General features: G+C 37.1%; 1 pseudogene; it reads left to right on the top strand.

Annotated features, from left to right (window-relative positions):
* The first annotated feature begins 154 nt into the window (after window positions 1–154).
* On the top strand, window positions 155–13,603 carry LOC140507672 (mast cell-expressed membrane protein 1-like; annotated as a pseudogene).
* The last annotated feature ends 1,208 nt before the right edge of the window (window positions 13,604–14,811 follow it).

Below are 14,811 nucleotides of genomic sequence, written 5' to 3'. Positions count from 1 at the left end.
ACCCTGGTAAACCCTTTCAGCAGAAGGGCCAAAACAGGTTGAGGGCAACCAAGGGGTCTCAAACACATTGGTGAGTTGGGAGGGTATCTACCCCAACCATATAAAGACTTCCCCTCGTGAAATGGGTGGATGAGAACAGTTTGTTCCAACAACCATGAAGGTAGCTGAAGCAAGCAATGTGGAACACTCAGAGCTTGGTTAGACACTGACGACACCAAGGTCATCCATTGTATCCTGAGCCATCTCCAGCAGTGCTGACTCTGTCCTGCCACTGGACTATGATGACTCTGCAAGAGAGAGTGAGGCTGATAACTTCATGCAACTCTGCTTCACTTAAATTCAATTTATATAAGAATCAAAAGACATCACCCATTCCATTTTACTATTATACCTCAAAGTCCTGTGGTGACAGGCAAGTGATGAAGCAACAGGTGCAGATACACTGGAACCTGCAGTCACAATCCTACCCAGGTCATAGGGTTTTTTCTCACTTGAAGCAGCAGTGGGACTCGGCAGCCCCCTGGATGTCTGAGCAGTCTTTTAAGGATCTCATTGCTCACCTCTTGGTATGAGGAAAGGAACTAGAAAAGGTGCCCTAAAAACTGTGTACTTACCCAACCCTGGCCTGATTACTGCAGCAGGTGAGGAATCCCACTATTCTGTCAAAACACAAAAGAACATACAAAATGTGGAAAAAAAAAACAATTGCAAAGATGATTCCACTCACCATTGGCACATGGAACATGTGCACACAATTATGGACAACACAAAATCCTGTAGACCTTAAAGATGAACTTCTAATGTTGCAAGAGAACTCAATAGGTATGACATCCAAATAGCAACCCTGGGTGAAACAAGGCTGGCAAATGAAGGCCAGCTTCTGAAGTTGGAACTGTATACACATTTTTCAGGAGTGGCAGCAGTGAAGAGGAGCACCATGAAACTGGCATAGGTTGTTCAATCAAAACTAATCTAGTCACCAAATTGGTATGCCTGCCAAAAGGAGGGAATGACAGGCTCATGACAATGCAATTGCCACTCTTGGGAAAATGCCGTGGCACCATCATCAGTGCCTATGCTCCCATTGATGAGGTCAAAGAAAAATTTTATGAAGACCTAGAGACCCTTATCATCAATGTGCCAAAAAAGGACAAGCTTATCATTCAGGGTGACTTTAATACTAGAGTAGGCTCAGACTACCAGACTTGGCAGGGAGTCCTAGAGAGAAATGGAGTTGGAAACGGCAACAGTAATGGTCATTTACTGCTGAAGACTTGTGCATCTCATGACCTTCTCATCACAACACTGTTTTCCATTTACCTAAACACAATCAAATTTCATGGATAGTTCATCCACCTCCAAGAAGGCAGCATTTAATTCCATCAAAAGCAGAGTACAAGGAAAGCTTAGAGAGATACAGGATTCCTGGCTCAGTAAGGAGGCAGATGAAATTCAGTTTTATGCTGACATTAACAATCTAAAGCACTTTTATAATTTCCTAGAGCTATTTACAGACCAAAAACCTATGGTGCATCAAAATTTCTCAATGCTGATGGAGCCACATTGATTAGTGACAAGGACATGATCCTAGAGAGATGGGCTGAACATTTTCATAGTGTTCTCAACAGACCATCATCAATCAATGCTGAGGTCATTGACCTTTTACCTCAGGTTGAAGTCAATCCCTCCTTAGCTAAAATTCCAACTGAAGAAGAGGTTTTGAGGGCCATTAGGCTCCTTCCATGTGGCAAAGCACCTGGTGCTGATTCTGTTCAAGCTGAGATTTACAAGGTGGGGGACCATTGCTCATACAAAAGTTGACTGAAATTTTCCAGGTTATATGGCAAGAGGAAGTTACCCCCAGGAGTTCAAGGATGTCTCCATTGTCCATCTCTACAAAGGCAAAGGGAATAGATTGTCCTGTGACAATCATAGGGTGGTCTCTCTATTAATCACTGCTTGCAAAATTCTTACTAGAGTCCTCCTTAATAAACTGATCCTTCACCTGGAAGATGGTCATCTACCTGAGAGCCAATGTGGCTTCAGGAAGGGACAAGGAACAATCAATATAGTGTTTGCTGCCCAACAACTCCAGGATAAATGTCAGGACTAGAACAGAGGTCTGTACACAATGTTTATAGATCTGACCAAGGCTTTTGACACTGTTAGTCATGAGGGCTAATGGAAAATTATGTCAAACTTTGATTGCCAAGAGAAATTCATCAGTATTGTATATTAATTGCATGATGGCATGGTTGCCCAGGTTCTGGATTGTGGACAATGCTCTCATGCCTTCCCAGTCACCAGTGGAGTGAAAAAGGGATGTGTGTTTGCTCCTAGGCTTCTTAGCATCATATTTTCAGCCATGTTGTCAAATGTTTTCAATGAGGATGAACATGGCATCATGGCCAACTGCCATACTGATGGCAAATTCTTCAATTTGGAAAGGCTCCAAGCCAAGAGCAAAGTGGAAGGAGTGTTGGTACATGATTTTCTGTTTGCAGGTGATTGTGCATACAATGCAGCCTCTGAAGTTGAGATGAACAAAGTATAGATCAATTCTCTGATCCCTGTGCTAACTTTGGCCTAATAATTAACACCAAGAAAACATAGGTACTTCCACACCATACATATGTGGAACCATTGGTTCCAACAAATGGAGAAGTTTTGAATGCTGTGGATAAGTTCACTTACCTTGGTAGTGTACTTTCCAGGCATGTACATATTGACAATGACATTGATGCACTCATTGCCAGAGCTAGCTCAGTGTTTGGGAGGCTCTGAAGAAAAGTTTGGGAGAGAAGAGGTATTAGACTGACTACCAAACTGAAGGTCTACAGAGTTGCTATGCTGATCTCATTGTTGTATGCCTGTGAAACACGGACAGTCTACAGCACCAAACTGAATCACTTCCATTTGAACTGTCTTAGGAAGATTCTGAGGATCACCTGGCAGGATAAGGTATCAGACACTGAAGTCTCTAATTTAGAATCATAGCATCAAAGATTTACAGCTAGGACAGACCTCAGAGACACGTTGAATCTCCTCAGTTGACGGATAAGAAAACTGAATCCAAGGAGTTTTAAGTGATTTACCCAAGTCCCACAGGTAGTGTCATAGGTAGGAGTTGAACTGAGGTCTTATGACTTCCAAATCAATCCTCTTACACTAAACCACTCTGGCTCAGAGAACCTAGTTTATCTCACAAGCACACCTCAGTATCTTTTGAAAATGTTCCCCTTTAGGTGTCCACTACTCTCAGTTTTTATTCCTTAGTATTTCCTCTAATCATACATAGAAAAATATGAATATAAGAAATATAAATTAATTAAGTTAATTAAATTACCATGTAACCCAACCTTGAAAGATGGAAGCCTTACCTTTAACTGTGGCCTGGGAGGTGGGGGGAGTGGGGGAGGGGAGGTGGGTGTTAGTAATTCCCTGTCTTAAAAGAAATTTTGAAAGGGGAATGACTTTTCTAGCCTTATGAAAGTGTAAAATTTAGTCAAGGATTGCTTCTGCTTCTGCTTATTTGTAAGAACAGCTTAGAAAATGAAAGATAGTTCAAAGATATGTAAATCTTGACTCTGTATTACCTGTTTACAAAATTATACTACATATCCTCAGGAATGAGCTTAAATCCCACCTGTTCCATTAAGCTTCTCTACTAAGAAGTGTTGGGTTTGTTTTTTTTTTAAGAGACACAGATTGATTACAGGTATTATTAAAAAGTTCCTAATATACTGTTGATTGACACCTTGTTAACACCCCATCTATTTTGAAAGGAAGTATAATGATGTTTGTTCCTAGCTCCTTCCCATCTTCCTGAAGTAGCTTTGGCTAGAAAACATAACAAATCTCAAAAGGGGGCACAGGAATAGATCGCTGGAGTAAGAATAAGGATGAAGGGAAAGCACAACTTCCTAGTCTCTTACTGGCACAGGTCAGAAGCCACAGGGTCCTCTCTGGCTCACTGCCACAGAAGACACATCCTTTTCTCTTATGACATTTTTTGGGGGGAAAATGATTATTTTTTTGTTTTTTTAGTATTACTTAAACTTCCCAATATATCACACACATTCTCTCCCTCATAGAGTTTTTTTGCTAATAAAAATTTCAAAAACAAACAAACATCTGTTCAACAAAACTAGCCACACTATCAAAAATGTTGACCATTCTTTTCAGTGTTCCACATCACAGTCACCCTCTTCTGTACGGAAGGATAGCTGTGTTTTCATTTGTGTTTTGGGGGGGACTAGGCTTGGAAATTACAATTTCACAGTAAAGGTTTTCTAGAATTCTTCAGGCAGTTTTAATTTTGAGAAAATTTTGCTTCTATCCTTTGACTATTTATAAATTAGGGAATGGTTTTTGGTTTTATAACTTTCTGGGAGTTTACTATGTATCTTCATTAACAGATCCTTATTTCTATAAGGATCTTTTCTGGCAGAAAGAGCAGATTTTGAGAATCACTTACTTCCTCCTTCTCCATTCCTACCACTTGAATTGGAGCTGGTAGGTCATGTAACATGTGAAATGATTCTCAAACTTTATAGTGTCTTATAAATGCTAGGTGTTGTTACCACAATCATCATTAGCATCATCACCATCTTTGAGTAGAGAGTTCTGGCTAACTTCTATACTGTTACATCACACAAACTACAGGATACTTTTCACTATCCTAAAGAACACAAAAGAAAATTATTAGTCCATCAGGGGAAGAAACAAGACAGTTCAAACTTTCAAGATTTTTCTTTTCTTGTTGGCATTCTTAAAAAGACAATATCTTTATTTTTTATTTACATTTTTTTATGTAATATTAGAAAGTCAGCCATTCTAAGTGATTTCAGATTGCAAAGTCTTTGATATGTTTCATATCCTCTTTCTTACTTAATTAAATGCATAAACATGTTTATTATATTCTAAAAAAGAAAAAAACATTTTTAAAACAAAAGCAACAACAGTAATATGATCCTTTTTAAAGTATTCCAGTAACTCTGATTTGTATATACAGTTAGCTTTTTTACAAGCTGGTGGATAGTATGAGATAGTCACACGGAGCAGTGTTCTTCACACTTTTTTGATTGTGAAACTTGTCAGCAAATATGTTTGAGCACTATCTTCCAAAACACATATAACAGTTATAAATTATGCAAATGTACTAATAATAAAATGTACTATTACTAATAAATATTCTAATAATTTTGTGCATTATGAAACATAGAAAAATAGTTTAAAGGATAAAAATGAAATAATATTTGTTCCAAAAGTCTACTCTGGAACTGTTGAGTAGGGGAGTGACATTGTCAAGTGTGTATTTTGGACACATGGGCAAATATGTAGATGATGACTTTAAATGGGGAAAGACTTTAGACAAATCTGATAAGAGATTTTAGCAATAGTTCAGGTGAAAGGTGCCGAGGGCCCAAAAAAGGTGGTGGTTGTGTGAATGAAGAGTAGGAAATGAATACTCATCGTTTTTTCCCTGAAATGAATGGATATATGCTGTGGAGGTATAAATAAGAAGTTTTGGCACCTGGCATGTGATTATTATTTGAAGTGATGAGATTAGACATGTGAGATGAGGGAAAGTAAACAGTAGCAGATGACAAAAAGACTTTGAACCTGAGTAACTGAAATGATGGTAGTGACTTTCACAAAAAATGGGAAATGTGGAAAAGGGAAAGCTAATATCAGAAGATCAGTGACCTTTTGTTTTCTATGCTTTTCTGGCCATCTCATTCACTTCAACATTCACAAGTTTTAAATTTTCTTCCTTCCCTCCTCTCCCCCTTCCAAAGACAGCATGCAATCTGATAGAGGCTCTACATACACATTTATAGGAATCTCATTGAGACCCTTGAAGTCGTTTATTGGACCTGTGTACCTACTGTAATAGCAAGCACCCCAGCATACACAGGAAGGTCTGATATACAGGTTCTTAGTTCTGTTTTCCTAAAAGTACAGCAACTTGTGAGGGGTCAGCAATCTACTTTAATCAAGCACATATATCATTCACTTAGTTCAGGGGAAAGTCAACACCCTGAACTTCAGAGAAAATACAGAGAAATAAAGACCAACAGACAGGGCTTCTAACTGTTTGACCACAAACAATACATATGTGTTCTTCCTTCATTGCCAAAGAAGACCATGCCATCAGAGAAATGATGACATGACCTGCATTTGACTTTGTTTTGAGTGAAGTAGGGCTGTGCAGGTCACCAGCCTCACTTCTCCTCCAGAGACATCTGAATCCAGTGACCAGATATTCATGAGAATGACTGGAGATGACCCAGGATGAGGCAATTGGGGTTAAGTGAGTTGCCCAAGGTCACACAGCTAGTGAATGGCAAGTGTCTGAGGTGAGATTTGAACTCAGTTTCTCCTGACTCCTTCACTGGTGCTCTATCTACTGTACCACCTAGCTGTCCACAGATCAACAGACAGATCTAACTGTCTGACCATTACATACATACATAGCTACCTGAGAGAGAAGCACCAACATCTGGGTTTTCAAAGCTAGGGGCATCCTTAAAGACTATCCAGAGTCTCTCTGTCCAAACAATCACTTTCAATGAGTAAGCCCCAAAGTAAAACCTCACCTCAGAGTATTTATGCCCTTTCCGGAGCTGAAAGGCATACCTTTTATCCAGTACCTCAATAGAAATTAACAAAAGGTATTAAGGTCTATTAATGGGTGGGGAAGATCTTTAACTCTTCTCCCCACCCACCATTAACCTCACATTAACATTATGCCTACTGAGTCACTCTACTTCAGTAAAGACTAGTGGGAAGGTATGTATATCTGAATAGCTTCTCTCCCCTCACTCTCTTCTCTTTCTTTCCCCTATCCCAGGCATTCAGAAGGGTGGAAAGACATGGCAATTGAATATGCTCTCACTCCTGTCAACTAAGATGTGACAGAGAGTCAGTGAAAAATAAGAAAATATGGAGATATAGCATCCATATAAGAGTGTTGTTTCCTAAATAATTTCAAGTTTCTCAAAATTTCCAGAACCCAACCTTCCAAAGACAAAAGGAATAGGGGCTGATCTCTAAGTGCCACTAGGAGAGAAAAATATTAAGCATTCTGCCCCAGAACTGAAGGAGCAATAAAGACCTGAGATGTGGTATGGGGAGGTAAACATCTTGAATTTGAATTCAATATTATTGTGAGTTATTTAGAGAGTAAATGTCTGATTGGAAAAGGATTTGTTTTTCTAGAAATTCCAATTTTGTTTTCCTTCTCAAGGATTGCAACCTCCAATGGTATTTCTGTGAAACTGGAGGACTGTATAGATTTTGCAAGTGACTATGAAACTTATTAGAATATCAGGAGGTTGTTTGTCTAGCAGTTCCTAGTTGGTTTCTCTCCAGGGATACTTGTTAAGTCTTAGGGCAATATTGTAAGTTTGGAGGTCTTATATGGTTCCCCTCATTGAAGAAAGGAATCAATGAACTCAAGTTTTTAAGGACTAGTAAATTCTTTGGATAGTTTTTCATTTTCCATTGGATGAAACAAATGTTATTTTCTACCTGATATCCACTGTTACCTTGGGTGCTTTCATAGGACCTGAAGACCCTATTTTCCATGTCTGTGGAGCCCTAGATGAGTAATATTCTGAAGTTCTCCAAAAAAGCTTTTTAAAAGGATAAACTGGAAGGCAGCCTCAAGATTTGAACCTGGTCAATACAAATCCCAAGTTCAGCAAAAGGTTACAGTGCAAATATAAGACTAAAAATTTTCCCTTTTCATGTTTCTTTCTTTTTTGTATTCTATAACATCACTGATGTATTTATTTTTAAGGGGCAGACTAGGAGTGGGATTTTTTTAGCCTATTTGATACATCTATGAAACAATGTAATAACTGAAATTTTACTTTAAAAATCTCCCCACACCCCTCCACACACATACATCCAGTCGTCTATCTGGGAATTGAACCAATATCTTCTGAAGCTACATCTGTTGCTTTGTCCAAGATAAACTATGCAGCTTCTATTCCTTTGGAAGATGCCCCCACAAAATTTTTCATTTACTTGATTTGATTTTTTCTTCTTAATTAATAGAAGGGCACCCAATTTATAATCCAAAGACTCTGATTGAAATTTCCATTTTCCTACTTTAGATATGTGGGAACTTAAGCAAACAACAGTTGTGAGCAAAGCACTCAGGCTTTCTGAGTCCCCAGGTTTTCATTTGTAAAGCTGTAACATTCTAATAGCCTATAATCTTTGGAAGGAAATAAATGAAAACCACAGCACACTAATTAAAAAAATTTGTCTGGTCATTTGCTTTCTTTTATTGTAACATAAGATTTTATTCACAATGGACAAATAATTTAAGAATTGTTTTTTAAAAGTCATTACAGAAAGCAGCAATTACACAGATAACTCAGTTCTTATCTTAAAACTGTATTATCAGGATGGGAATGGGGAGGGAAGTGAACTGATTTTAGAATGGAATATTGTCGTTTTATGAATGAACAAATGAATGTTTGTTAAGTACCTACTATGAGCCAGGCAATATACCTAATGTTGTGAATACAAATGTAAAAATGAAGCAGGTTAAGGTCCTACATAGTCATACAATACATATAGCATAGTGGATATCAAAAAAGGGATCCTTTTCTGAACAGAGACTATAAATGGAGTCATAGTCAGACCCTTTCCAAAAACAATGGTAACACTATTTTGATGAATGTTTTTAGGGCACAAGAAAGAAGTGTAAAGCGAAGGTAAAGAGTCTCATTAGCTGACTCATTAATTAGTATAACAACCCCAGTGGAGGAATTTCAAATTTTCATGGATTAATTCCATGAGTGTCTAGGAGTTATGATCTCTAAATGCATTATCTGGAACATTTACTGTTCCTTGTGGGTAAAATGGAACATTGGCTGAGCAAAATGAGAGACTGGATGAGTCCTAGATTCCTGGTGAATGTCTGAATAGGATGTGAAGTATGGAATAAGATCATCTAGATATAGTGAGTTGGGTGAGTTTTCATTTGCTCACCCCTCAATCATATTTCTGAAAAAGACCTTAGAGGTCACCTAATCTAAATTCCTCATTTTACAGAGGACAAAACAGAAACCCAAAGAAAGGAAATGTCTTGCTCAGGGTCATATATCTAGTAACTTGTGGAGCTAAGAACTGAGCCCAGGTTTTGTGACTGCTGTAGCAATAAGTAAAAAGGCAACATGATTTGTCCAAATGAACATATTGTTGTACCTAGATCCAGCACTTCACAAGATCCAGTGGTCTATCTATCACATCATGCTACTTCCATATCCTTACTATTACATAGTTTCATCACAAGTCCTTTGATCTGATGCATTCCATGCCCTCAATGTTGCTATGATAATAAAGAAAAACAGATGGTCAGTTTTGCCGTGAGTGGCCAAAGGTACTATCAAGTCTTAACAAGTCACAGAATAAAAGCAGGAGACTGTGGCAAGTTCCACTTCTACTTAAATTCAGCTCTTGACTGAATGCTGGCTGAGTATTGAGCATCTGAGATGGAAGCTCACTGTCTTGGGCCTCATTTCTACTTCGTAGTTACAACTGAAGGTCCTTCTGCATTTTCTTGAACAACCTTATCAGAACATCAAAAATCTCTCCCTACATATGCAAGACAAAAAGTCGTAAAGAACATTGCTATGGAATCTGGCTGGTGCATGCAGCAGGAAAAGACTATATCAGGCCTGAACTTCTTTGTTCTAAATAAAAGCTGTTGGCAGATGCCTGAAATTGTCTCATAAATGACATATTTGCATGCATTTGTCCCAGAAGGCCACTGAAGCCCTGTCTTGTTACTTCCATGGTGATATAAATTTTCTTTTGTAAAAGTTGTCTTTAATTTAGTTAAGGAAACACATTTAATTTCATTTTTCTTTCATAAAACAATTTAACCTATGTCTACACAAGTGATGGAATAAATTGTATTCAATATTTGCTAATTCAAATCAATTCTCTTCAAGGTTATATTCATTTTTACTAAAATATTACAAAATGAATCAAGGATGAAAATGATAAGGATGATAATTCTAATGATACCTCATATTTATATAGTACCTAAGGGCTAGAAAGCATTTTTCTTTATAAAAATATGTTATTTATATCTTTTGTTCACATTGTCATTATTTACCAATATATTCCTACCTCTGTTTTACCGACAGTCATACTTTATAACAAAGAATAAAAAAAAAAACAGAGAGGAAAAAAGGAGTTCAGCAAAACTAACCAATATATTACTGGAGTCTGGAAGTATATGTATTCTACACTCATTATCTCCTGCCTCTGCAAAGTAAAGAGAGCAAGGACTTTACAAAAATCATCTCATTTGGGCTTCATAGAAATTATGTGAAGTTTGCAGGGCAGTCATTATTTTCATTTTCAGATGTAACAATGAGAATTAGTGTTGAGCACTGGGTTCCTCAGTGGCATTACTCTCTCCCTCTCTACTAAAGGATCTATCTGTTTTGTATCTACACATAAAGGCCAGACATGGTTCATTACTAGGGAAGCCTTAACTTCTAAAAGTGGGATCAGATTCTTTGTCTCATCTTCCTTGACTAATTATACCCTGTCTTCATCCAGGTGCTTTGAGAAACAATTACCTACATAAATTTTGGCTCATATCTATAGTTTCCCTGAGGGAATAGATGAAAAGTACTCAGTGAATAAAATGAATCATATGTGGGACAATTTATTACTTCTATACCAAAGAGATGATAAAAGACACAAAAAGTTCATATTCACAGTACTTAAGCATTCAGTAACTTATAATTACTAATATACTCTCACAGTAGATTGAGACTTAAACATCAGCACATGAAACACAATGGGTACTATTGAATACAAAGTCCACATTTCACTTCAACTTTGCATTGCCCAAACAATTTGCTCAACAACTACATTTTTCAGCAAGTCAGGTTAATTCTCTTCTTAATGGTCATCTTTTCCAACATGGACATTCACTTCAACAATAGTCAATTCTGACCCAATATATTCATGATCTCCAACATCTGGAATTAACAACATTTCCTCTAGCATGGGATATGCCCATCACAAGATCACTATTTGGTTACCTATAGCCAGAAAATGAAAGAAAGCTAAAAAAGGCAGCCAAGGTCTTTAAGGTCTAGATTCAGCTCTCTTAGCCAAGTACCTCTTCCAGTTGCCATGTGGGAACAATTGCCATAGACCCCATATAGCTAGGGAGAGGAGGAAGTATGGCCATCTTCTTCCCCTCACCCATTCACTTTCCAGGAATCCATAAATAAATTAAAGTTCTGAAATTATTTCTAGTGTGTGCGTCTTGCCAAAGAAGACCATGCCATTAGAGAAATAATGATAACACTTGCACTTGACTTTGTTTTGAGTGAGTGAGGGCTGTGCAGATCACCAGTCTCACTTCTCCTCCATTCATCAGGATGATTGAAGATGACACAGGATGAGGCAATTGGGGTTAAGTGAGTTGCCCAAGGTCACACAGCTAGTGAGTATCAAGTGTGTGAGGTGAGATTTGAACTCAGGTCCTCCTGACTCCTGCACTGGTGCTCTATCCACTGCACCACCTAGCTGACCCAACATTTCTATTAGCATATTGAATAACAGTGGTAATAATGGACATTCTTGTTTCACTCCAATCTTACTAGATAGCTTACCCCCAATCTTACTAGATATCCATCTAGCTTATCCCCATTACATATAATGCTTGCTGATGGTTTTAGGTAGATACTGTTTATTACTTTAAGGAAGGCTCCATTTATTCCTGTTCTCTCCAGTGTTTTCAATAGGAATAAGTGTTGTATTTTTTCAAAAGCTTTTTCTGCATCTCTTGAGATAATCCTATGGTTTCTATTAATTTTGTTGTTGATTTGATCAATTATGCTGATGGTTTTCTTAATATTGAATGAGCCCTACATTCCTGGTATAAATGAGATTATTTACAGTTAGAAAGAAGAGAGGAAATTGAAAATGGGCCACTCTTGTTGAAAAGTCAACTGAGTTTCTGGTTCTTCTTGTTCAGTGACTAAAAAGGGGATTGCTTCCTCATACCCCAAAACTAAAGTTCTTTAAAACTGAGTCACACAAGATCAGGTTGAAGCAGCCAGGGGCTTCATGATGCCCAAAGTGCCTTAGTATTCAGCTAGCACAGTGGTCAACTTGAAACAGGCAAGAGAGCACAGAGCATGGCCCATTATATAGATAATAGAGATCTAAAGAGTTGAGTGATTACTTGAAATTACACAATTAGTAAGTGGCTACAGTGGGATCTAAATCCAGTTCTTCTAATTTTGAATTCACATTTAATTCACATTCAGTTCACATTCTCTAAGCCATGTTTCTTCATATTCTATTTTATTACTGGAAGAGATCTTGGAAATCATTGAATATAACACTTGCATTTTACAAAGAAAGAATTAGGACCTAGAGATGTGAAATGCTTTAATCTGGGTCATATTTTATTTCTTTATCAGCATTCTAAAGTGACATTAATACCTTATTTTGATAGAATGCTGTATTGTTATATAAAACTCCACAAACCTTATTTCAGAAGAGTTTCAAAACAACTTTGATAAAAAAGTGGAAAAAATTATGATAACCTTTATTGTATAGATGAAGAAGCTAGATATGCAGGAGATGGATAACTCTACTAAGAGGCTGGAAGACCTGACTCAAGTCTCACACATTTACTAGTTGTGTGACATTGGGTAAGTCACTTAGTCACTTAATCTCTGTCTACTCTAATCTCTTCATTTATAAAATGGAGATAATGTCATGGTAGGCTGAGTTAATACAAGAAAAATGACAATTCTACCTAAATCAATTTACTTATTCAATGTCATATTAGTCAAACTATCAAAAATATTTTATAGAGCTAGAAAAAAATGATAAAATTTATCTGGAAGAACAAAATTTTAAGGAAATTAATGAAAAGAAATGCAAGAGAAGGTGGCTTAGCCATACCATATTTAAAACTGTATTATAATCAGTGGTGTTCCTGTAGCCTTACTTACAGTCACAGGGAATGAATGCAAAAATTAATTAAAGCTTTCCTGATTTCATAAGTATTGTTCTTTGTTTAAGATGCCCAAAGATTGAGAGAGGAGGATGAACCTGACTATGAGAACCTTTCTATGACTGCAAGGAACCGAAATGTTCTCTGGAGTAACAATCAACATCCATCCAGTAGGCCACTACTGCTTCAGCTTCAAGCATTTCCTCAGGACTCTCCTCAACACACAGATCTATTATGCGTCTTTACCTCCTTCTGGCCCTAAGTTTCCTTCTGTGCATTACCCCTGTTGTCTCTGGTGGTGGTGAAAAGCTCTGACTTTTCTGGAAAGCTGATGAGTATGAAAAGCGAGCTGTGGAATTTGTCTCTAGCATCCTCCAGGAGGAGCAGGATAATCCCCAGCAACTGGAGACTAAGATGATTAAAATAGAGACAATAAGTGATGCTTGTGATGAGATGATGAAATAAGTTAAAAAAGACCTGTCAAGCAAGTGCCAGATTCTGAATCTTTTGAGTATTCAGGTGGAAAAACTGGAGAAGGTTCAAAAATCAGGACCAAGTCCTACCCATTCAACTGGCTAAAGAACATTAGTATTTCATCTGGAGGTCAGATCTCTCTGGTCTTAGTTTTTCTCCTTGATCTGGGCTAGTTTGAGTACTTTTGAACAGTATGTAACATGCTTTAAGATTCTCAAAGAAAAAAAGAAAAGTAAAAAAACCCAGCAATCATATAGGTTAGGTACACAACACACAATAGCCAATGACTATAGTAATCTGCTGTTTGATAAATCCAAAGACTCCATATTCTGGTATAAGAACTCACTATTTAAAAGAAACTGCTGGGAAAACTAGAAAACAGTAATGGCAGAAACGAGGCATAGACCAATATCTTACACAATATACCAAGATAAGGTCAAAATGGTACTTGAATTAGATACATGGAGTGACACTATAAGCAAATTAGGAGAGCAAGGAATAATTTTTATGTCACATTCATGGACAATAGAAGAATTTATGACAAAATAAGAGATAAAGAACATTATAATATGCAAAATGGATGATTTTGATCACATCAAATTTAAAAAGATTTTGCACAAACAAAACCATTGCAACCAAGATTAGAAGGGAAGCAGAAAGATGGGAAATAATTTTTTATAGCCACTGTCTCTGTTAAAAGGCTCATTTCTAAAATATATAGAGAATTGAGTGAAGTTTATAAGAATAGAAGTCATGCCCTAATCAATAAATACTCAAAGGATATGAACAGGGAGTTTTCAGATGAAGAAATTAAAACTATAGTCCTATGAAAAAATACTGTAAATCACTATAGAGTAGAGAAATGTAAATCAAAACAACTCTGAAGTATCATCTCACATCTATCAGATTGGTTAACATGACAAAACAGGAAAATGATAAATGTTAGAGAAGATGTAGGAAAATTGAAACACTAATGCATTGTTGGTGGAGTTATGAACTGATCCAACCATTCTGGAGAGCAATTTGGAACTATGCTTAATGGACTGTAAAACTGTAGAAATACTTTGATCCAACAATATCACTTCTAGGTCTATATTCCAAAGAGACCATAAAGAAGGGAAGAGGAACTACATGTACAAAAATATTTATAGTAACTCTTTTGTGCCAAGAATTGGAAATTGAGAGAATGATCATCAACTGGGCAATGACTGAACAAGTTATGGTAAATGAATGTAATGTAATGCTACTGTTCCACAAAAAATGATGAGCAGGTGGCCTTCAGAAAAATCTGGAAAAACTTACATGAAGTAAGC

This window comes from Notamacropus eugenii, chromosome 5 (genome assembly GCF_028372415.1).
Source record: "Notamacropus eugenii isolate mMacEug1 chromosome 5, mMacEug1.pri_v2, whole genome shotgun sequence".
Taxonomy (NCBI): Eukaryota; Metazoa; Chordata; class Mammalia; order Diprotodontia; family Macropodidae; genus Notamacropus; species Notamacropus eugenii.
This window is presented reverse-complemented; position numbering and strand designations above follow the sequence as displayed.